At 40.5% G+C, this 23,591-nt stretch overlaps 2 long non-coding RNA genes across 2 annotated transcripts; both read left to right on the forward strand.

Moving 5' to 3' along the window:
- Positions 1-13,360: 13,360 nt before the first annotated feature.
- Positions 13,361-14,014, forward strand: LOC113113712 (uncharacterized). Its single transcript, XR_003293625.1, has 2 exons — positions 13,361-13,737; positions 13,822-14,014. It is a non-coding gene; the product is annotated as an uncharacterized LOC113113712 (long non-coding RNA).
- Positions 14,015-14,993: 979 nt separating this feature from the next.
- Positions 14,994-23,202, forward strand: LOC113113713 (uncharacterized). The gene is made up of 2 exons (XR_003293626.1): positions 14,994-16,068; positions 22,699-23,202. It is a non-coding gene; the product is annotated as an uncharacterized LOC113113713 (long non-coding RNA).
- The last annotated feature ends 389 nt before the right edge of the window (positions 23,203-23,591 follow it).

A 23,591-nucleotide genomic window follows, 5' to 3' on the forward strand; every position in this document is an offset into this window, starting at 1 on the left:
TTGCCTGTGTGTTCTGATTTGCATATCACACTCATGGCACAAAATTGCTGAATAATAAACAGCTGTAAACACACACCTATGTAAATGTTGCAAAATAAGTTTTAAGTCAGTAAGTCAAAACACTGCAAAAATGCATCCTTGCTTTAAAATGAATCAGAATTCAGAATTCAGAATCAGAATGAGCTTTATTGCCAGGTATGTTTATATATACAAGGAATTTGTTTTCATGACAGAAGCTTCCACAATGCAACAGAATGACTAAAGAAGGACAAAAACACAGATAATGAAATAATAAAAATAGAACAAGTGAACAGAGAATTACAATATACAGATTGACAATTGTATGTACAGGTATATTACAATAGACAGTTTTGGGTAGCACTTTATTTTACAGTCCTGTTCCCCATGTACATACTATGTACTTATTATAGTAATTACTATGTAATAACTAGGTACTAACCCTGAACCTACCCCTAAACCTAAACCCCATCTATTTACCTTGTATTACCATAACTTTCTCACATAAATACACTGTAAGTACACTATAAGTACATGTAAGTACGCGTACTGTAAAATAAAGTGCAACGCAGTTTTGTATGTAGAAGTAGTGTTGTGTGTTCAACAGTTATTATCAAGTGTTCATGAGATGGATTGCCTGAGGGAAGAAACTGTTCCTGTGTCTGGCCATTCTGGTGCTCAGAGCTCTGTAGTTTCGACCAGATGGCAACAGTCCAAAGAGGGAGCGTGCTGGATGTGAGGGGTCCAGAGTGATCTTGGCAACCCTTTTGCTCACTCTGTATAAGTACACTTCTTGGAGAGTAGAGGGAAATTGTACCAATGACTTGCTCAGCAGTCTGGACTATCCAACGTTGTCTTCGGAGTTCAGATTTGGTAGCCGAGCTGAACCAGACGGTTATATGGTACTTTTCCACTGCGTGGTACGTTCAGCTTGGTAAGGCATAGTATGGTACGGCTTGACTTGGCTCGGTTTGCACTTCAAATGCAGTTTAGCATTGCTTTAGAGTGGACAGGAACTTTTTCATTCCACATTGCCCAATCAAGCTCTCACTGGATCCACGCCTCTGCTATCAATGAGAGGAATGTCTGTACTTTCTAGATAGACAACGAAACAGGCATTTTTGTGCTGATTTAAATCTAGCAGTTCTGTTGTGTTTTGGTCGCAAGTTCAGTGACACAGGTAGAGAAGATTCTCTCTGGCCAGTCAATGATCAGCAGAGCTTACACGTCACGTTTTGGTTACTTCATGTCACCGAGGTGGTATCTAAAGAAAGTACCAGGTACCAGGTACTGTATCTAGTGGACAACCTCCCAAAAGGGAACCGTAATGAGCCATACCAAGCCGTACCGTGTCTTACCATGCAGTGGAAAAGTGCCAATAGAGGATGGATTTAATGATGGTGGAGTAAAACTTTTTTAGCAGCTCCTGTGGCAGCTCCTCTGCTGGGCCTTTTTCACAATGAAGTCCATGTAAGGGTCCCACTTCAATTCCTGAGAGAGAGTGGCCCCCAGGAACGGTTTGCCTACAGAGCAAACAATTTAACAAGTGGACGATGCAGTCAACATGGGACTGCTTATGTTATGCAACATCTAGACAGACCAGGAACTTTTGTGAGGACAAGACTCCCGCGGCGTGTAGAAAGCTTTACATTTAATGAAAAGCACTTCTAGATTGGGACCGCATATCTTCTTTAACAAAGTTACATCTGTGCACCACCTCCCATTGATGTAAAAGCATGTCCCACCGCCACAAGATTTCTCCATTGATTCTGCGTTACTGATCCACTCTGAACAGTTGAAAGCCCGGCAGATGTAGCGTGCTGACCGGTATGACGTCATTGATCCAGGTTTACGTGAAACACGGAGCAGAAGAATGTGAAAAATCCTTTGTTATCCTGGACAGCAGAAGGAGTTTGTCTGTTTTGTTGGTTAGAGAGCAAAGTTTTGCCAGATGGATGCTAGGCAGCGCCGTTCGAAATCCGTGTTGTCTGAGATTCAGGCGTGCTGGCTCGCTTCCCACGCTTGTGCATCCTAAAGCATTTGATCAGCGCCACTGCTCCACCAACTACAATGTCCAACAAAAAATCAGAATAGTCGAAAACTGGTGAAATATTGGGTGTTGTGTACTGCTGAAGGTCCAGTAACTTGTCTCTGGTGAAACTGATTGCAGGGACATAACTAAAGACTGGACAAACTAACAAATAACATAAAAACAACTGCGGAGCATGCCATGGAGGCAGCTGCCAGCGGCGCCATCACGAGAGAGAGAGAAATATTGCTGTGTTACAAATGGTTTGGTGTATCAAAAAGATTTGAATAACTTCTGACCAGCATGATTTGAAGATGATTTGACAATAATTTAAAATTCAAGTTTGGTTGAAAGAAACCATATTAATCAGAGAAGTACAAAATGGGGTCATTTGGTTTATGAGTTATAAGCTCAAATGTACACTACATTTGGTGGTGCTACAGAGTTAAAATATTCAGCCCACAATATGCTTCTAGAGGCGAAAAAGTAAGCAAGTGAACATAAACAATAGATGAATTTGCTTTATTGTTGTTTGACACCTAAGGCATCTGTCAAACACAGACTGACTGTCTCCGAGTGTCCTGGATACCAAGTAGCTTGAAAAGTATCAATTGCATGCCAGACTGCCAACGAACGCTTTCACATTTCACCAACACATGTTTACTGTTCTCAGTCCTTCATCTCATTTCACCTGTGCTGCAAGGAAAGGCCTTTTCACCAAGGTTGAATATTCAGACTTGTGTTTGACCTTGGATTTCAGATTTTATGCAGGATACAAGTTAACAATACTTTAAAATCCTTATACAGATAAAATGCCAGGTTTCAAACAGACTCACTAAGCCATTCAAATTCTTAATTAATAAATGCTCCAGAGAAGGACTTTAGAGTTCAGAGTCATAATTAATTAATGGTGCACTAAAAAACAAACTAAATAAAAAGTATTTTTTATAATCAGTTAATCAACTTTCTTTTAATAATCAACACTTATATAAAAACATATATGCATATATATATATATATATATATATATATATATATATATATATATATATACATACATACATACATACACACACACACACACACACACACACACACACACACACACACATATATATATATATATATAGGCAGTTTTATATAAAATGAATAAATCATTGAAAAGTTATTGCTGAAATATATACATAAAAGTGGTGGAGCTCTTGAAGAACTGGGAATTAAATTATTTTGTTCCTCCATTTTTGGCCAACACTTACAATTATTTTTTCTGCAAAATATTTGTTGTTGCTGAAATTGATGCATTACTAATTTATCATGTGATTTTGGTTTGAATAAAATGGGCTTTAACTTTATTGGTACAGCAAATAATAATAATAATAATAATAATTGATTTTTTTATTAATTATACTGCTGCCGAGAATGATGGGAAAGTCTGATAATGCAAGCTAGAAAACTCAAGAAAGTGTCCAAATAATATTTTTTGGTGTACACAAAATGCACACAAACTTCACTGTACAGCAAGTGCACATTCACAATTGTTCATAGTTAGCTTCCACTAAGTTACACAGACATTGTGGCAGTTTTCATATGTGCTCATCTCTAAAATACAGTACAATCATTCTAACAAGACAAGAAGGAAGTAAAACATCTACAAGGCTTTAGAGCCAAAACTATAATGATAAAGATTGCAAAAATAATTAAAACCTTCCCAAAACCTGGTTCTCAAACTAATGCAAGGTGAAATCCTTTAGTATTTACTGCTTTACTTCTAAACCATGCTTTTAAGACTATTTTTCTTTAAAGAAAAGAGTGTGTAGAAAAGTCTAAAAACGTCTAGGAAAGTATGTGATGCAGATAGAGTCAGCGGAAACACAGCTGAGAGCATCCGAGTTCATGTGCTCCAGATATACATATAGGTAACATGATCTGAATCTATGCATTACCAGCAGTCCTTCTGTAGGCACGCGTGTGTGTGTGTGTGTGTGTGTGTGTGTCTGTGTGTGAGAGAGAGAGAGAGAGAGTGAGGAACGCAAAAAGAAAGAGAGGGAACATGTAAAAGAGTGACATTTGGGAAACTGCAGGTGTGTATAAGGTGATGTCAAGTACAGCTGAATGCCAATTAAAGGTCAATGATGTCACTCTTTTTGGCACCTGCGTTTTTTTTGTTTTTTATGAATTGATCCAGTTTCATCAGACAGTGATCTAAATACAACTCTTACATGACAAACATGTTTTCACTTTCAGAACTTAAATAAATAAAAAAATTATCTATTATTTTTTTTTTTTAATTGTGTCTCCCCTATTGAGATTTAACATAACTTTTGTGTTGTGTGTGTTGGGACAGGCCGAACCATGTGAGCGAGGCTGGGGGATACAGGACATGCCCCTTTAAGCTCCGTGTGTTCTGACACTACCCATGAGCCCCTCACAGACCAATCAAATCCCTAACACACGCCTACATCACAGCCATCACAGCAGATTAAACAAAGGGCCGTCATGCAGAGAGACAGAATGAGAGCGACAGAGTAGAAGAATTCTTCGATTTTTTTGTGAAACACACTTGTCAATGGAGGAATGTTTTCAATATTTGCTCTGGAAAATAGAAAATACTGATGATTATAATCAGAAACATCATTCTAGAAAACAGGTGTAATTAATACAGGTGTTAAAACTACTAATTAAAAAATAGATAGCTGATAGCAGTTTTTTTTTAATATCAACAAAAATCAAATCACTATTTTTTTCCAGTGATTCGTTTTATCAATGGGTGCTTTTTTACTTTGTATGATCTTTAAACAAAAACAATTTTATAATGATTTTGTAAAGTAAACTATTGATGATTGATCAGCATATGCATATATGAAAGACTTAGTTTCATGACCTTGAGAACAAGATTTATAATATAAAATTAAATTGTAAGATTGTCAACACTGATATCTCTTATAATTATCATGATAGGAATCATAATTATTATATAATAAATAAGATAAAATAAAGTTAAATTGTTTTTAATTTAAAACCCACACATAAATACATACATACATATATTAATTATTACAGTACATTAAAAGATTATTCAGTACATTATACAAGAAAATATATTTTTCCCTTTAGTTATTTTTTGACATCTGTGAAAATCTTTTTTCAGAGTGAAAACTGTTTTAGAATAAATCATACAATATTTTTTTTCAGTGTATTAGCCTAATACTTGCCTAATGCAATTTATTAATCTTAAATTCCTTTTAAAACAAAAAGGAAAAAAATTCCTTCTGTATGAAAAAAAAGTTTCATACAATGACCCACAAAACTGAATCAAGCCAGAGAGTAGAAAGAGATTGAACACACACACACACACTCACAATATTGACTGGCACAAATAATTCATGCACATATTTTCATTAATCACAGTATTACTTTATAAATACAAGGGAGAAACCATCGAAAACACTTTCTCATAACGCTCATTCTTCGTAGTCTCCTCAAACCACTCATTTGTCCTCCTCCTGTGGGCCTGATTTTATTAATGTTCAAGATGTAAACATCAAATAGTGATGTTGTACAGCCAAGTAAGGAGTCTGAACATTAAAACTAAGCTTTTACTGCGTGTTGGCCATAAAAATGGAGCTCAGAATGCAAGACAGATGGCAATTCCCTGAACAACAACCAGAGGCCTGCGAGACATTTACGAGATTATAAGCATGTGGACTCGCTCTTGTTTTCTCTCACGTTGGCTCAGACAGAGGATCTGAAGTGAGCTCCGGGGTTGTCGGGTACATTCACAAGTTCAGAAGAGTTTGTGACAGATACTGCTTTCTTCTGCATTGAGCACTGAATTGATCTCTTGGTCTGGTTAACACAATGTGAGAGCTGCTAACATGCTGTTTTATCATGCTGATGTTATTGTAAATAACTGGGTGGGAAGGTCCAAATGATTCAAGATCAGCACTAGGACTTTTCACTGTTTCTTCACTCCACTGGTCTGTGTTTAGGAGAAATGTGTGGATAGAATGATGATTTCTCTGATCCGTGAGCATGGAGTGAGAAATGGAAAGCCCAGACGGGAGTGGAGCAATTACAAAACGCTTTGGACGGTGAAATTGCTGCTACTTTACAATGACCAGAATAAAACTCTAAGAATGTTTTATAATAATAATCAGAAAATATATTTCTGATAAGTTAATGAGTGATATGGTAAAGTGATGGTATATATATATATATATATATATATATATATATATATATATATATATTATACAGAATATAGAGTTTTGTGGTGACATATGTAAACAAATACTGCCATACTTTTATTTCACCTTTCAACAAAATCCCCCCAAAATAGGCTGTGTTCCTGTGTATTCTCAGTAGCAGGTGTCAGTGTGTGATGTGAGTGGGCGTCTCCCTCTGTCTGTGGCGGGTCCAGAGAGCAGCTCCAGGCGCCTGTCACCAGACTCTGGGGCTCGAAAGACCAGTTATGATCCCTTAAGCCTCTCAGGATCAAGCGTGCCTGCAATCTCCTTTCACCTCACACTTCCAACACTTAGTGAAACACTGAAACACACTCACCCACTTTAAACTGAGACGCCTGGTCCGTCAGTTCCTGATGGTCTTTCACCAGCATCATGTGCAGAATCCCGAATGAGTTCTGGATGCCGAAAATCGAGCCGTTGCACCACGTTGCAGCGAACACCACGACCCAGCCGAAGCCCCCCTCCGGTGGAACAAACCCCGGTCCCGGGTGTGCGCCGGGCGGCGTCGCCGGACGCTTGTCGGGGCAGCCGGTTTGTATCAGCTGCATTGTGCTGTCCTCCGGGGCGAGCTTACCCTCCGGTTCCTCATACTCCTGCGTCTCTTTATGCTCCACTGCAAGATGTTCAGTATGTCCAGCCTGCGGTTCAGTGGTCAATTCTTCCGAATCGGGTGTCCCGCTGGCTGCTCTAGCAGTGTTCTCATTGCTTTCTGGGTGCATCCTATATGCCTCCGAACGGGTGGAAGAGAAGAACAGAAATAAATCCCCTTAAAATCTGAAACTAAGTCAATCTCGCGTGATTTTGCATGGATGATCACTCATAATCCGATCGATAATGCCCAAATCCTGTTACGAGAGATCACTCTTCATAATAAAGCAGCAGGACTTCCAGCAAACTGAGGAGAACACAGTGAGCGCGCGCTTTAAACCGAGTCCGAAGCTCTTTGCTCTCGGTTCACATCCCTTTTAATGTCGTGCACCGACTCCTCCTCTATCATTTGTTGAATATTTACACCGGATCTGCTCTGCTCACTTCTGCACTGTTACAGTAAAACAGTGAAACGTTCCGAAACGCTCATTCTGCGAGAGCTACAATGTAACCACTCAACGTTCTACACACACGCTATCGTCATTCCGCTGAAGTTAACGTTCTCTAAACTGCAAGTGCGATAATGTATCGATTAAACGCTCTGCGCACGTTACAATGCAACAATTAAGCGTTCTAAAGAACAACTCAGTGTAGCAGTTCCAGTAAACAATCACCACTGAGCAGATCCCGCTGGATTTAAAATTCCACCAGCGCAGGATTACGGAAAGAACCGGATACCGGAGACCACCCCCTCCTCCGTGGCTTCAGCCCGTCCCGCAATTGGCCTGGAACAAGGAAGCGCGCGAGGATCTGTACAGATGACACGAGGAGTAGATTTACAGTGTTATAGGTGCCTCCTGGTGACACATTTACAGCCAGTCAAACAAATGGAACCGAGAGCATCCGGTGAGCAATGCATTTGTGGCAAGTGCACAATCCATCAATGCTAGTCACAAATCACACCGTTCCTGATTGGAAATGGGTCAAGGGCATCGTTTTAAACGCTCTCCGGGCCCGCGGATGAGAGTTTGGTCGGTAGAATCGGTGCATATAGAGGCGTGTTTGGGAAGCCATGATGGGTTATTATAGTATGGAGGAGGAGGATCCGTGACGCGCTTCCCTGTACAGTATAATGCTTCTAATGTGACCAGAGGGACACATCCACACATCCTTCCATACATAGGCCTATGTGTGCTTCCTTTTACATTACCCCACTTTTACATTTTGGCAGATGATTTTATCCATTATTATTTAGAAAGTGTTTGAACTATATCTTTTTATTTAAATATGTGCTTTATCGCGAAGCAACGCTCTTTCAGTTGCACTATATGAATGTTGCATAACTGTTTTTGTGTTTTGGAAATGCATCACGCAGGCTGAAGAAGTGTATTTAATATGCGATTCTCCTCCAGCCGTTTTTCTTTGTCAAATTTACAGTGCATTAATTGTGCTTTAGTGTTTATTTTTTATTATTTATCTCAGGTGTAATGTGTCGGTTCCTTTCTCAATGATCGCTGTTGACCACTAGAGTACAGCACAGATCAACATATGAGCCCTGAAGAAACAAGTACTGTCTAGAACAGGGGTTCCCAGACTTTTCAGATCACGACCACAAAAACACAGTACCAGTACCTCGCGACCCCCACTCTCATCTGAGGTGGTTAAAGTATACAAACATTTTGCACAACTGTGCACATGCACCCTATAGTGACAACACAAAGAAACACAACAGTCTAATGTTACGTCCTTGGGCGTAATTTTGTGCAAGGTGTTATTTGTGCAGTATTTAATTATTGCCACTATGTTGATTACAGTTTGTTTTGGCAGTGTTTTGTCTCTCTATTCTGTCTACAACAGCCAAAAGCTTAATGAAGATCAGCTGCTTCTGATTGTCATCAATCACCTGGTTGCTCTGATTGGCTGCTGGAGGGAAAGCTTGTGGATAGAAGCTGAAGACTCCATCTGAAATGTGCCCCTTCTTGGCCTTTGCTGTCTTTGGAGACTTTTCACCTGCCCCCAGATCATAGCATGTGTGCGCGCTAGTTGTCCGTTTACATTGTTGTTGGTGTATACAGTTTGAAATGTTGGAGAGTTGTGGTTTATTTGTTTTTGTACAAGTAAGCTCCCAAGGTTAGACCTTAAGGTGAAAGTTTAATTAATTTTGGAGCCGTAGGGAGGATGACGCCATTTCTTTTATGGTCCATGTTTTCACCTGTTTTTGGCTAGAAAGGGAGTAAGGTAAGACTTTTGTTTATTTTGGATTTTGTTTTGAGAGCTTAGAAAAGTACTCCTTTTTGTAAATTATATCTGTTATGTTTGTTATTTTGGCCTGGTCCCCCCTGAACTTTATTTTGCTCCATGCTAAGCATTCTTTGAGTTTGTTAAATAAACCAAAATTCTAGACCATGACAAGTCTGTGTAGTTTTCTGTGGCATGCTGGGACAGGAGAGAAGGTCTCCAGGTGGTCGGTAGAAAAGTTGTTTTCTACCTTGTTTAAAAATTTCCTTGTTTCTGCCATCCCAGACCCTAGACCAGGGAGGCACGTAACACTAACAACAATAATATAATTTTCTAGTAATTTACTCATTACTGACATTTCAACATTAATCTTACATAATTAGTTGGGTAGGCAAAATGCTGGAGTACAAAATTCCACGTTGGAGTTTTATTTTTAATTCAACCTTATTTTTATTGTTGTCGGTAAAGTTTGCTATTTCTAATCCTTTTAAAAAATGATTTCTGGAAATCATCTTGCAACCCATCCTCGTGGTTTTGCATCCCCCTGGGGGGTCCCGACCCCTATTTTGGGAACCCCTGGTGTAGAATGCATGAAGAAGCCATGACCTTTCAAAATATTTTACTAACTGGCAAGATAACAGCATTCAATGGCTGTAGATAGACGGACAGTCAGACAGAGTGATATATATATATGTCAGATAATGTCAAATGTATTACATTTCTTTACATCTTTGCTAAAAATGAAATGACTGATTGACAACACTGCAGCCTCGGCCTCGTGGCATGGCATATAACGCAATACTCATTCGGTATCTCAGGGAACCGAGGTTACGTTCATAACTGAGTAGGTTCCCTTTTGATACTTTACTCATGGATTCAACCATGCTCTGCCATGGTAGGGAATGACAAGACTTATCTTGGACACCCTGGGGTCCAGGGGACAAGTGAGGGGGCCAGAGATGTCGAACTCTTTACACTAAACTCGTATCATACTGAGAGGACCCGATCATCCAAGGTCGGGATGTCCAGGTAATAGAATCCTGACAAAAGTGGACGGCGAGGACCAGCCGGCTGCCTCACAGATGTCCTTGATAGAAACACCACTAGACCAGGCCCACGAAGAGGCCATCTCATAGATCGGGGCTCTCGCCTGATCAATGGTGTGTAGCACGTCCCCGGAGAGGCTTAAAGGCTCCCATCGAGGGACCATAAGTGCAGAGCCCAGAGTTCTGGCTGTGGATGCCAGATTGTCTTGTTCACATGAGAGAGGAGGTCCCTGAAAAGCATAAAGAAGGAGTCTGTGTCCTTTGAAAAATAGGTTGGGCAATGAGAGTTCCCTTCTGAGGCGAAGATGTCGACCTCTGCCTTACTGAAGATCTCCCAGATTCTGAGAACTGTCTGCCCCCCGATGCCAGGAACTGAACGGGGGTGGCGGGGGAACTAGGCAAGAGAGCTTTTGGGGTGGTCCAGACGCAGTGGGACTTTGCCCCTTCCTCTTTCTTCCCAAAAGATCAGGAAGATTTTGAAGGTGTCGGGGTCCAGCACAATCCTTGGCTGGGGACTCTAAAGTCTTGGAGGGTTAGTGCATTTAGCAGTGCAAGCTCGCTGATGCTGCTACTTAGGGGGCACTGCCTGGGTGGTAGAAGGGGCAGGCTTGCTCTGATGCTGAGTCAGCTCAGACCTGGGGATTCTCAAGACGCTGAGCTGGAGCGTTTGGGCAGAAAGTGTCACATGGCCTGGTGCGACTTCTGTGCTGCAGTGAAATGCTCAGTGAAATCCTTCTACAGCTGTGGATGTATAGGCTCTGCCAGCCATGATGGAGGTCGTTCTGCAGGGCTTAGAAGCAAGGGCTCTCTTACTTTTCCAGTAAATGAGCAACCATGGCCTCATCCAGGGGCGGCATTTGCTCATAGCCATTCTCCTGAGAGCCATCAACTGAAGTGAGCGATGCAGAGGAGGCAGTGAATAAGTGGGGTGAGTAGGGGGCATGCCACGATATGGTCAGCTCGTCATGAACTTCAGGGAAGAACGGGGCAGAGCACTGGCGGCATCCTGGCAGGTACCACTCGTCCAGCTTGCTCCGCTTTGGCGCTTCAGGTGGAGCCCACTCTAGATCGAGTTCCTTCAATGACTTTGGAAAGGATGCAGATAGCTTGGCATCCATCCCAGCTCTGGCGTCGATGGGCTCAAGTGATGGCATGTGGGCAAGTTCAGAATCACCTGTCCAATCCTCCGCTTCAGAAGACCCGAGTGACAAGGAGTCAACCGGCTCGTCCTCTGATCTGCCAAAAGAGACGAGGTCACTCGCATCAGCTGAGGGACGCTGCTCTGGCCGTGAGAAAAAGGACGTGGGACGGCTCTCTCATAGGAGAGGGTGAGGCACGTGGGTGCTGGGCCGGCATGAGCTCACCCAAGTCCAGGCTCTGAGCCCCTTTACCCCGCTGTCTCTTCCTAGCCGGCTCATGGGAGGAAGAAGATGGGAGGGCATGACGGGCGGGACTGCTTTCATTGACGAAAGTGATCCGCAAACGCAAAGAGGCGAGACTCATGCTCTCACAATAAGAGAATGAAGTCTCTGTGAGCATCGCCTCAGCGTGGGCTTTGCCCAGGCAAAAACCACAGTCGCTGTGGCCATCATCATTCATGCAGAAGGGCTCTGCATGTGCCACATCTGTGGCACGTGATCTGCATTAATTGCCGCCGCCATGAGAACGGTGTTTGAATTGGTCTTTTAGAGCGGTGAAAACTGCTGGAAACTGCTTTTTCAGAAGTGCCAGATGGCAGCAGGAGATCCGCTGAGAAGCAGCTGGAAGAGTGAAGTGGCTGGCTCGTGAACCTTGCCTGAGAGCGGCAGTCTATGAGAACGTCGGCGCTGCAGGTGTTCGGCGATCTCAGCTGGTCCGCTGCAGTGCCTCTCCAATGGCGAGAGCTCATTCCAGGTAAAGGCATTCAGCAAACGGGATCCAGCACAAAGAAGTCGTCGCTGAAAGATAGAGATCTGAAATCCTATGGCGATTTGCCTGCTTATATAGCCATATGCTCCGCCCATTTTGGTGGGGTGCATCGCCACACGTTCGCGCAGCTATCATTGGTCCAAAATGTTTTCCAGTTTGAATCAATGGAAGTGCAGTTGAAAAAAGGCTATTGAAAAAAGGCTTCAGCATTGAGGAAAAAAGGAGCTTGTCCACATACGCAGTTCAAGTGAATTATCGAAAGGGAACTTAGTGTTTTCTCTGTCGCACCCACTGACTGAAAGGGAGAATTTCATGGTTTTCGATTTTTTTATAAAATGAAAGTAAATACTCATTGAATGTGTATTTTCATACCGAACAGTGTTAAGTTGCATTGGAGACTAGCAGAGCTGTTTTATTCAATTGTTTGATATATTAAAATTTCAATTAATGTTTAAATAAATTGATAGTCACTTGGTTTTTTGAAAATATCTATAGGTTTATGTTTTCAATGTAATCTGCCATATCCATTTTAAAATCATATTTACAAAATTCACGTTAATCAACATTAAATACACTTGGTGTGTGGGAATAATTAACATAAAGTGTTAAATGTGTATACATGCAAGTAATAATTTCACAACACCTTGAGTGATTAAAATGAAACACTAACACAGTGTGTGTATGATAAACACTTTTGTCAGTGTTATTTTAACACTAGCAAAGATGGACCTGTATGTTCACCTGAAAAGTGATAATTTTAACACCCATGGTGACAAATCTCCCAACATATTTTTGCTGTGCAGAATGGGGAAGAGGAACTTAGAAATGCATCTAGATGTTTTCCATTTTCCCTTTTTTATTTCTATTTTTCATGCTAGATATTTACTATTCACAGAATTCCATGTCATCTTTTCTGAAAAAATAAATAAATAAAAATAGGCTTGCAACCAAAACCAAACTAATAATCTTCACAGAAAGCTGGAACATCTTGTCAATGAATTCTAATAATCCACTCTGAACTCGGGAACATTGGGAGTGAAAATGTACTTTGAGTTAAGAACATCATGCAACATCAAAAAAATATACAAAATATATGCATAATGAAATACAAATACAAAACGTAATTCTTTATAGTAATATGCATTGCTTAGAACTTAATTTGAACAACTTTAAAGGTGATTTTCTTACTATATAGATATAGTTTTTTTTCACCCTCAAATTCCAGATTTTCTGATAGTTGTATCTTTCAAATATTGTCTGATCCTAACAAACCATGCATCAAAGGAAAGCTTAATAATTTATTCACCTTCCAGATGATGTATAAATCTTATGACTGATTTTGTGGTCCAGGGTCACATATGGCTTCATACTCTGGCCAATATCATGACATGTGCTTTCTGAAATTTAAGACATGTTTTATTTTGTGTGACGTCTAGGTCTCAGTGGAATCAGACTGGAGTGTGAGACTGGAGCAGGGGTCAGGAGTTCTGGAGGTCTGCTCTTTCCCAATGGATTCAGATTCTTTTAATAGTATATAGTGGAGAGAGAGTTGGAGACTGAATGTCGAGGGTCTTCAGGAAGCAGTGGGTGGAGGAATAAGACAAGTGTTTGCTTTTTCAAATGAAAACCAGTCTGGCTGTTGTGTTAGTATTTTGACTGTAATGTAAGTGAGTGAATTCAGTACAATCAAATATCTGTCTGTTCATCTGAGAATGTGTTCACAGCCCTTCTTTCAACTTTACCATAGAAACCAGAAATGTTTTCTGAGTCGATCCGTTTGAACCTGGGCAAGTCATCACAAGAGCTGTGCATGTACCAGTATGTTTTGAGTCAAAAAAAAAAAGAAATGCACAAATAAACTGCTAGTTACAAGTTTGAAAGAATTTGATCAAAACACAGCAATTGTTTTTATATCATTAAAATAAAAAAACTGTTTTCTATGTGAATATATTTACATTTACTCCTGTGCTCAAAGCTGAATTTTCAGCATCATTACACCAGTCATCAGTGTCACATGATCATTCAGAACTCTTTCTAATATGCTGATTTGCTGCTTAATTATTATCAAATATCACTGGACTTGTGAAAAAACGTCAGTGTGTGTTCAGTGAACTTCATTCTTTTTTTCTGAGTAATATGGTGAAAATAGCTTGTTTGTAGTCAAAGCTTTAAGGTTTGTGTCTGTGTAGAAAACCCCACCTGTAGTGTTAAAAGCCCCGACCTCCCCTATATGAGCAAAAACAGGACTGTCGATGTTCAGACAGTGAATATGTTTTGTCTTCCTGATCACACACACAGACACACAGTGTTCACCTGACATGATCATACATGCCTGACACAGATTTTTTCACCATGATATTGTGACTCATGTCACTGACTGTAAGATGTTTCTGAGCCAAGATGTGGGTGTGAACGAGAACTAACAATCTCATCCTCATGTCCAGCGCGACTGCATCCACTACCTCACTGTAAAAGCCTTGCAACATGGAAAATAGCTTTAATATTTTACTTGAGTTTTGTATTCTCAGGGTGATTCTCACTAGGTTCAGTTCAGTCATACAGACCAAAGAATTCATTCTGTAATAATTGATTATATATATATATATATATATATATATATATATATATATATATATATATATATATATATATATATTAGTATTTTTATTTATTAGTTTAGTTTATTTAGTTTTACTTGTCTTGGTAATTAAACTAAAACTTTTTTATATATATTTTATAGATAGCACTGCATATATAGTTTATACTGTATATATAATTGCAATAATATATATATATTTATGTGATAATAGATAATTATTTATTTCAGATTAAAGTAATGAGAATTAATGCTTTATTATGATAGGGACTATTTGTTGGTAATATATGCTTAAATGTCATTAAAACAATAACGGCTTTTCAGTAGGCATTGACATTTTCTTTTGATTTGTGACTTGAAATATTTCCTTATGTCATGAGGTTCACCTGAGTGTATATATATATATATATGCGCATATATTTGGCTCTTAGTAAAGGTTACCGCTGAGGGAACAGACAAAGTGAGTGAGTTATGTGTCTCTCACCCCTCACCGGCGTGACCATATAAGGACGGGTTTCCTCTTCCCCTCGGCCTGGAAAGCACACCAGTGGGGTCAATAGAAATGAATATCAGCCGTCTTGTTCGCTCTCTCTCTGTCATGGATCACGCTCTGCTGAACATATACAATTATAAAAGAGAGGAATGTGAAGTGGAGCAAATAATGAGCTGAGACTTTGTATATCACAGCTTTTGTAATAAACAGGGCTTTTTAAAGGCGGTTCGACCAAAAAGAACATTGTTTCAGTTAGCATTTAGTCTCATGATTTCCCAAACAAGTATATTTTTCCACGAAGCACAAAATGAGAATTGTTGAAGAATCTTTGCAACATAGTGACTGATCATAATGACCATGTCCATTAAAAATAACACCATCATTATTCACTGAAAATGATGCCAGTTTACACAACTTTTAAATATATTTGATCTAACTTAATTTCATGAAGTTCAATTTTTTTTTATGGTTGTAGTTTTATAATAACCCAGACATGCCCGCACATACACGCTCAGTACGGGACACCCAGATGAGTTCCAGCATGTCTCCTGTTGCTCCTGCTGGAGAAATTAACATGCAGAGCAGGCCAAAACTCAGCAGGACTCACAAACACACTTGAAAGGAGTCGAGAGAGGGACGTGGGGTTGGGGGATAGCACTGAGGGCCGAAGAGAGTCCTGGAGAGAAAATCAATGCGAAGTTGCAAGCCAAAAAGAGTGAAGCAGGAGGTTGGGAGGCCGGCAGATGGGTGAGGGGGGTGTACAGAGGGAGGGGCTTTAGTGGAAAGAAAAAAGGAAAGTTAAGAGGAAGAATGCATTAGACTGAGAGAAAATAAACCAGACGTCTGCTGGAGAGAAGATCTCATTCAAGACGTGAGCAGAAACCATCCAGACTGCTGTCAAACAGGTACGCTGAGCATTTTTCCTACAGTTTTACTGACGCTGAGGCTAAAGGTTGCCATGATGATCAGTACAATAGGAATTGTAATAGTGGACTAATAGCGTTTTATTTTTCGATGGGAACCACCCATACACTACAGCAGCTACTGCGGATATTATGACTACTGTCAAACTTTGATAAATCTTGGAATAATGGATAATTATTAATAAATATTTTAGAAATAAGTGAACCTTTTAAATCTTTTTGATTATGGAACTAGTTGTAGAATTGTTTTATATACTTTACATTTTTAGTAAAATTAGCCAATGTTATTTAAGTGCCACTGAGGATTGTAGTTTTTCTGTATTTTTCTTTTTCATTTTAATTTAAATATTAATTATATATTATATATATATAATATTTTAATTCAGTGTAGGGTTTTATTAATTTTATTATTAGTTTTAGTTTAGTTATTTTCATTTTCTGTGTTGGAAACAATTTAAGGATATTATTGTTAACTAAATATGCAACTATATATATATATATATATATATATATATATATATATATATATATATATATATATATATATATATATAGACACATAATTTTTTTATATAAAATATGTGGTACCTGAAATTAAATAAAATCAAACATAATATAAAAAACCTGCCAAAGCAACATTTCCCATTTTCATTTGGTTTAACTTGACGTAAAACAACCAAAATACAAATAAATACTTTATAGTCATGATAAATAGATTTATTTAAAAAAAAACAGTTTATTTTCTGCATATTTGTATATTTATTTAACAATATCCTTAAGTTAAGCTAAATGCAGATCAGAAATGCTGTTTTGGCAAGTAGCTTGAATAAAATCAAATGTATAACCAGGTATTATTTAACATTTTAGATTTTTTATATTTTATATTTGAGTTAATATTTATTTTATTTCAAGTCACAAAGAAATGTGTTTTATTGTTTTATTTGTAGTTATTTCTGGCAACAACTATATCTACACTGTTTTTGCCCACGCATTATTGTCAGGGCGATGCTAAGATGTTAGGAGATGTTTTAGCGTGTTGTCATGCCATTGCTACAGTATTGCTTAGTCATTAGAGTCAGTTATCAAGTCTCTATGAAGTATCTTCTGATTTATACATATGGCCTGTGTTTCTTCTTCAGTGTTTGGGTTTCTTTCTCCTATTTCTTTACACCAGGTAGAAATTGTTAGTCACTTAGTACCACCTAGCAGCAGTAACTTTTCGGTTGTTGTTGATCCAAGTGTCTTTATTGGATGTGATTTTCAGCAAGCTGGCATCAATCAGGGACCAGGGCTTCTCTTTCACTTTCTGGCTTTAGTGGTGTCCCCACAGTAACTGTCAGACACTGCCTTGAGGTTCATTCCACTGCGATGTTTGTGAGCAGAGCCCAGTGTGTGTCCTGTGTTAAAAATACATCCCCATGTTTAGTTTCACTTTAATTCTCTCCAGAAGGAACATTCAGGGCCCTATCTTGCACCCAGCGCAATTGACTTTGTACACCGACGCATGTGTCATTCCTATTTTGCACCCGCGCAAAGCGCGCTTTTCCCTCCACAGAGGCACGTCGCTAAACTAGTAAATGAACTTGCGCTCCCTGGGCGGTTCAGCGCAAAAAAGGAGGCGTGTTCCGGCGCAAACAATCCCTGGTGCTATTTTACTGTTCCATTAAACAATTGCGCCACTGACCAGAAAAAACCTAGTCTAGGGCCCTATTTTAACGATCTGAAACGCAAGTGTCAAAGCGCGAAGCGCAAGTAAGTTTGTGGGCGGGTCTCGGCGCTGTTGCTATTTTCCCGGCAGGATAAATGGCTCTTGCGCCCGGCGCAAATCTAAAATGGGTTGGTCTGAAGTAGCTTCATTATTCATAGGTGTGGTTTGGGCGTAACGTGAAATAAACCAATCAGAGCGTCATCCAACATTCCCTTTAAGAGCAGGTGCGCAAGTTCCATTATGGATTGCTATTATTATGGCGTATTTACCAGGCGCACGCCAGGAGCGGTTCACAGCCGAGGAGACTGATGTTCTTGTAAGAGCAGTGAAAGACAGAGAAGTTGTGTTGTATGGGGATGGGAGAAACCCACCCAAAATAGCGTCGGTTAAACAGGCGTGGGAGGAAATAGCCACAATTGTTTCATCGATTTTTTTTTTTTCCTGGTTCTTGACGGACAAACAAATTTGTCAGATGTCCTTATATACATATATGTCTTGCCACTATCGGGCAAACAGGTCTGATCCTTAATTACTACAATTAAACAAGTACTGTCTAGAACAGGGGTTCCCAGACTTTTCAGATCACGACCACAAAAACACAGTACCAGTACCTCGCGACCCCCACTCTCATCTGAGGTGGTTAAAGTATACAAACATTTTGCACAACTGTGCACATGCACCCTATAGTGACAACACAAAGAAACACAACAGTCTAATGTTACGTCCTTGGGCGTAATTTTGTGCAAGGTGTTATTTGTGCAGTATTTAATTATTGCCACTATGTTGATTACAGTTTGTTTTGGCAGTGTTTTGTCTCTCTATTCTGTCTACAACAGCCAAAAGCTTAATGAAGATCAGCTGCTTCTGATTGTCATCAATCACCTGGTTGCTCTGATTGGCTGCTGGAGGGAAAGCTTGTGGATAAAAGCTGAAGACTCCATCTGAAATGTGCCCCTTCTTGGCCTTTGCTGTCTTTGGAGACTTTTCACCTGCCCCCAGATCATAGCATGTGTGCGCGCTAGTTGTCCGTTTACATTGTTGTTGGTGTATACAGTTTGAAATGTTGGAGAGTTGTGGTTTATTTGTTTTTGTACAAGTAAGCTCCCAAGGTTAGACCTTAAGGTGAAAGTTTAATTAATTTTGGAGCCGTAGGGAGGATGACGCCATTTCTTTTATGGTCCATGTTTTCACCTGTTTTTGGCTAGAAAGGGAGTAAGGTAAGACTTTTGTTTATTTTGGATTTTGTTTTGAGAGCTTAGAAAAGTACTCCTTTTTGTAAATTATATCTGTTATGTTTGTTATTTTGGCCTGGTCCCCCCTGAACTTTATTTTGCTCCATGCTAAGCATTCTTTGAGTTTGTTAAATAAACCAAAATTCTAGACCATGACAAGTCTGTGTAGTTTTCTGTGGCATGCTGGGACAGGAGAGAAGGTCTCCAGGTGGTCGGTAGAAAAGTTGTAGTGAGGGGGCCAGAGATGTCGAACTCTTTACACTAAACTCGTATCATACTGAGAGGACCCGATCATCCAAGGTCGGGATGTCCAGGTAATAGAATCCTGACAAAAGTGGACGGCGAGGACCAGCCGGCTGCCTCACAGATGTCCTTGATAGAAACACCACTAGACCAGGCCCACGAAGAGGCCATCTCATAGATCGGGGCTCTCGCCTGATCAATGGTGTGTAGCACGTCCCCGGAGAGGCTTAAAGGCTCCCATCGAGGGACCATAAGTGCAGAGCCCAGAGTTCTGGCTGTGGATGCCAGATTGTCTTGTTCACATGAGAGAGGAGGTCCCTGAAAAGCATAAAGAAGGAGTCTGTGTCCTTTGAAAAATAGGTTGGGCAATGAGAGTTCCCTTCTGAGGCGAAGATGTCGACCTCTGCCTTACTGAAGATCTCCCAGATTCTGAGAACTGTCTGCCCCCCGATGCCAGGAACTGAACGGGGTGGCGGGGGAACTAGGCAAGAGAGCTTTTGGGGTGGTCCAGACGCAGTGGGACTTTGCCCCTTCCTCTTTCTTCCCAAAAGATCAGGAAGATTTTGAAGGTGTCGGGGTCCAGCACAATCCTTGGCTGGGGACTCTAAAGTCTTGGAGGGTTAGTGCATTTAGCAGTGCAAGCTCGCTGATGCTGCTACTTAGGGGGCACTGCCTGGGTGGTAGAAGGGGCAGGCTTGCTCTGATGCTGAGTCAGCTCAGACCTGGGGATTCTCAAGACGCTGAGCTGGAGCGTTTGGGCAGAAAGTGTCACATGGCCTGGTGCGACTTCTGTGCTGCAGTGAAATGCTCAGTGAAATCCTTCTACAGCTGTGGATGTATAGGCTCTGCCAGCCATGATGGAGGTCGTTCTGCAGGGCTTAGAAGCAAGGGCTCTCTTACTTTTCCAGTAAATGAGCAACCATGGCCTCATCCAGGGGCGGCATTTGCTCATAGCCATTCTCCTGAGAGCCATCAACTGAAGTGAGCGATGCAGAGGAGGCAGTGAATAAGTGGGGTGAGTAGGGGGCATGCCACGATATGGTCAGCTCGTCATGAACTTCAGGGAAGAACGGGGCAGAGCACTGGCGGCATCCTGGCAGGTACCACTCGTCCAGCTTGCTCCGCTTTGGCGCTTCAGGTGGAGCCCACTCTAGATCGAGTTCCTTCAATGACTTTGGAAAGGATGCAGATAGCTTGGCATCCATCCCAGCTCTGGCGTCGATGGGCTCAAGTGATGGCATGTGGGCAAGTTCAGAATCACCTGTCCAATCCTCCGCTTCAGAAGACCCGAGTGACAAGGAGTCAACCGGCTCGTCCTCTGATCTGCCAAAAGAGACGAGGTCACTCGCATCAGCTGAGGGACGCTGCTCTGGCCGTGAGAAAAAGGACGTGGGACGGCTCTCTCATAGGAGAGGGTGAGGCACGTGGGTGCTGGGCCGGCATGAGCTCACCCAAGTCCAGGCTCTGAGCCCCTTTACCCCGCTGTCTCTTCCTAGCCGGCTCATGGGAGGAAGAAGATGGGAGGGCATGACGGGCGGGACTGCTTTCATTGACGAAAGTGATCCGCAAACGCAAAGAGGCGAGACTCATGCTCTCACAATAAGAGAATGAAGTCTCTGTGAGCATCGCCTCAGCGTGGGCTTTGCCCAGGCAAAAACCACAGTCGCTGTGGCCATCATCATTCATGCAGAAGGGCTCTGCATGTGCCACATCTGTGGCACGTGATCTGCATTAATGCCGCCGCCATGAGAACGGTGTTTGAATTGGTCTTTTAGAGCGGTGAAAACTGCTGGAAACTGCTTTTTCAGAAGTGCCAGATGGCAGCAGGAGATCCGCTGAGAAGCAGCTGGAAGAGTGAAGTGGCTGGCTCGTGAACCTTGCCTGAGAGCGGCAGTCTATGAGAACGTCGGCGCTGCAGGTGTTCGGCGATCTCAGCTGGTCCGCTGCAGTGCCTCTCCAATGGCGAGAGCTCATTCCAGGTAAAGGCATTCAGCAAACGGGATCCAGCACAAAGAAGTCGTCGCTGAAAGATAGAGATCTGAAATCCTATGGCGATTTGCCTGCTTATATAGCCATATGCTCCGCCCATTTTGGTGGGGTGCATCGCCACACGTTCGCGCAGCTATCATTGGTCCAAAATGTTTTCCAGTTTGAATCAATGGAAGTGCAGTTGAAAAAAGGCTATTGAAAAAAGGCTTCAGCATTGAGGAAAAAAGGAGCTTGTCCACATACGCAGTTCAAGTGAATTATCGAAAGGGAACTTAGTGTTTTCTCTGTCGCACCCACTGACTGAAAGGGAGAATTTCATGGTTTTCGATTTTTTTATAAAATGAAAGTAAATACTCATTGAATGTGTATTTTCATACCGAACAGTGTTAAGTTGCATTGGAGACTAGCAGAGCTGTTTTATTCAATTGTTTGATATATTAAAATTTCAATTAATGTTTAAATAAATTGATAGTCACTTGGTTTTTGAAAATATCTATAGGTTTATGTTTTCAATGTAATCTGCCATATCCATTTTAAAATCATATTTACAAAATTCACGTTAATCAACATTAAATACACTTGGTGTGTGGGAATAATTAACATAAAGTGTTAAATGTGTATACATGCAAGTAATAATTTCACAACACCTTGAGTGATTAAAATGAAACACTAACACAGTGTGTGTATGATAAACACTTTTGTCAGTGTTATTTTAACACTAGCAAAGATGGACCTGTATGTTCACCTGAAAAGTGATAATTTTAACACCCATGGTGACAAATCTCCCAACATATTTTTGCTGTGCAGAATGGGGAAGAGGAACTTAGAAATGCATCTAGATGTTTTCCATTTTCCCTTTTTTATTTCTATTTTTCATGCTAGATATTTACTATTCACAGAATTCCATGTCATCTTTTCTGAAAAAATAAATAAATAAAAATAGGCTTGCAACCAAAACCAAACTAATAATCTTCACAGAAAGCTGGAACATCTTGTCAATGAATTCTAATAATCCACTCTGAACTCGGGAACATTGGGAGTGAAAATGTACTTTGAGTTAAGAACATCATGCAACATCAAAAAAATATACAAAATATATGCATAATGAAATACAAATACAAAACGTAATTCTTTATAGTAATATGCATTGCTTAGAACTTAATTTGAACAACTTTAAAGGTGATTTTCTTACTATATAGATATAGTTTTTTTTCACCCTCAAATTCCAGATTTTCTGATAGTTGTATCTTTCAAATATTGTCTGATCCTAACAAACCATGCATCAAAGGAAAGCTTAATAATTTATTCACCTTCCAGATGATGTATAAATCTTATGACTGATTTTGTGGTCCAGGGTCACATATGGCTTCATACTCTGGCCAATATCATGACATGTGCTTTCTGAAATTTAAGACATGTTTTATTTTGTGTGACGTCTAGGTCTCAGTGGAATCAGACTGGAGTGTGAGACTGGAGCAGGGGTCAGGAGTTCTGGAGGTCTGCTCTTTCCCAATGGATTCAGATTCTTTTAATAGTATATAGTGGAGAGAGAGTTGGAGACTGAATGTCGAGGGTCTTCAGGAAGCAGTGGGTGGAGGAATAAGACAAGTGTTTGCTTTTTCAAATGAAAACCAGTCTGGCTGTTGTGTTAGTATTTTGACTGTAATGTAAGTGAGTGAATTCAGTACAATCAAATATCTGTCTGTTCATCTGAGAATGTGTTCACAGCCCTTCTTTCAACTTTACCATAGAAACCAGAAATGTTTTCTGAGTCGATCCGTTTGAACCTGGGCAAGTCATCACAAGAGCTGTGCATGTACCAGTATGTTTTGAGTCAAAAAAAAAAAGAAATGCACAAATAAACTGCTAGTTACAAGTTTGAAAGAATTTGATCAAAACACAGCAATTGTTTTTATATCATTAAAATAAAAAAACTGTTTTCTATGTGAATATATTTACATTTACTCCTGTGCTCAAAGCTGAATTTTCAGCATCATTACACCAGTCATCAGTGTCACATGATCATTCAGAACTCTTTCTAATATGCTGATTTGCTGCTTAATTATTATCAAATATCACTGGACTTGTGAAAAAACGTCAGTGTGTGTTCAGTGAACTTCATTCTTTTTTTCTGAGTAATATGGTGAAAATAGCTTGTTTGTAGTCAAAGCTTTAAGGTTTGTGTCTGTGTAGAAAACCCCACCTGTAGTGTTAAAAGCCCCGACCTCCCCTATATGAGCAAAAACAGGACTGTCGATGTTCAGACAGTGAATATGTTTTGTCTTCCTGATCACACACACAGACACACAGTGTTCACCTGACATGATCATACA

This window comes from Carassius auratus, chromosome 14 (assembly GCF_003368295.1).
Source record: "Carassius auratus strain Wakin chromosome 14, ASM336829v1, whole genome shotgun sequence".
Classification (NCBI taxonomy): Eukaryota; Metazoa; Chordata; class Actinopteri; order Cypriniformes; family Cyprinidae; genus Carassius; species Carassius auratus.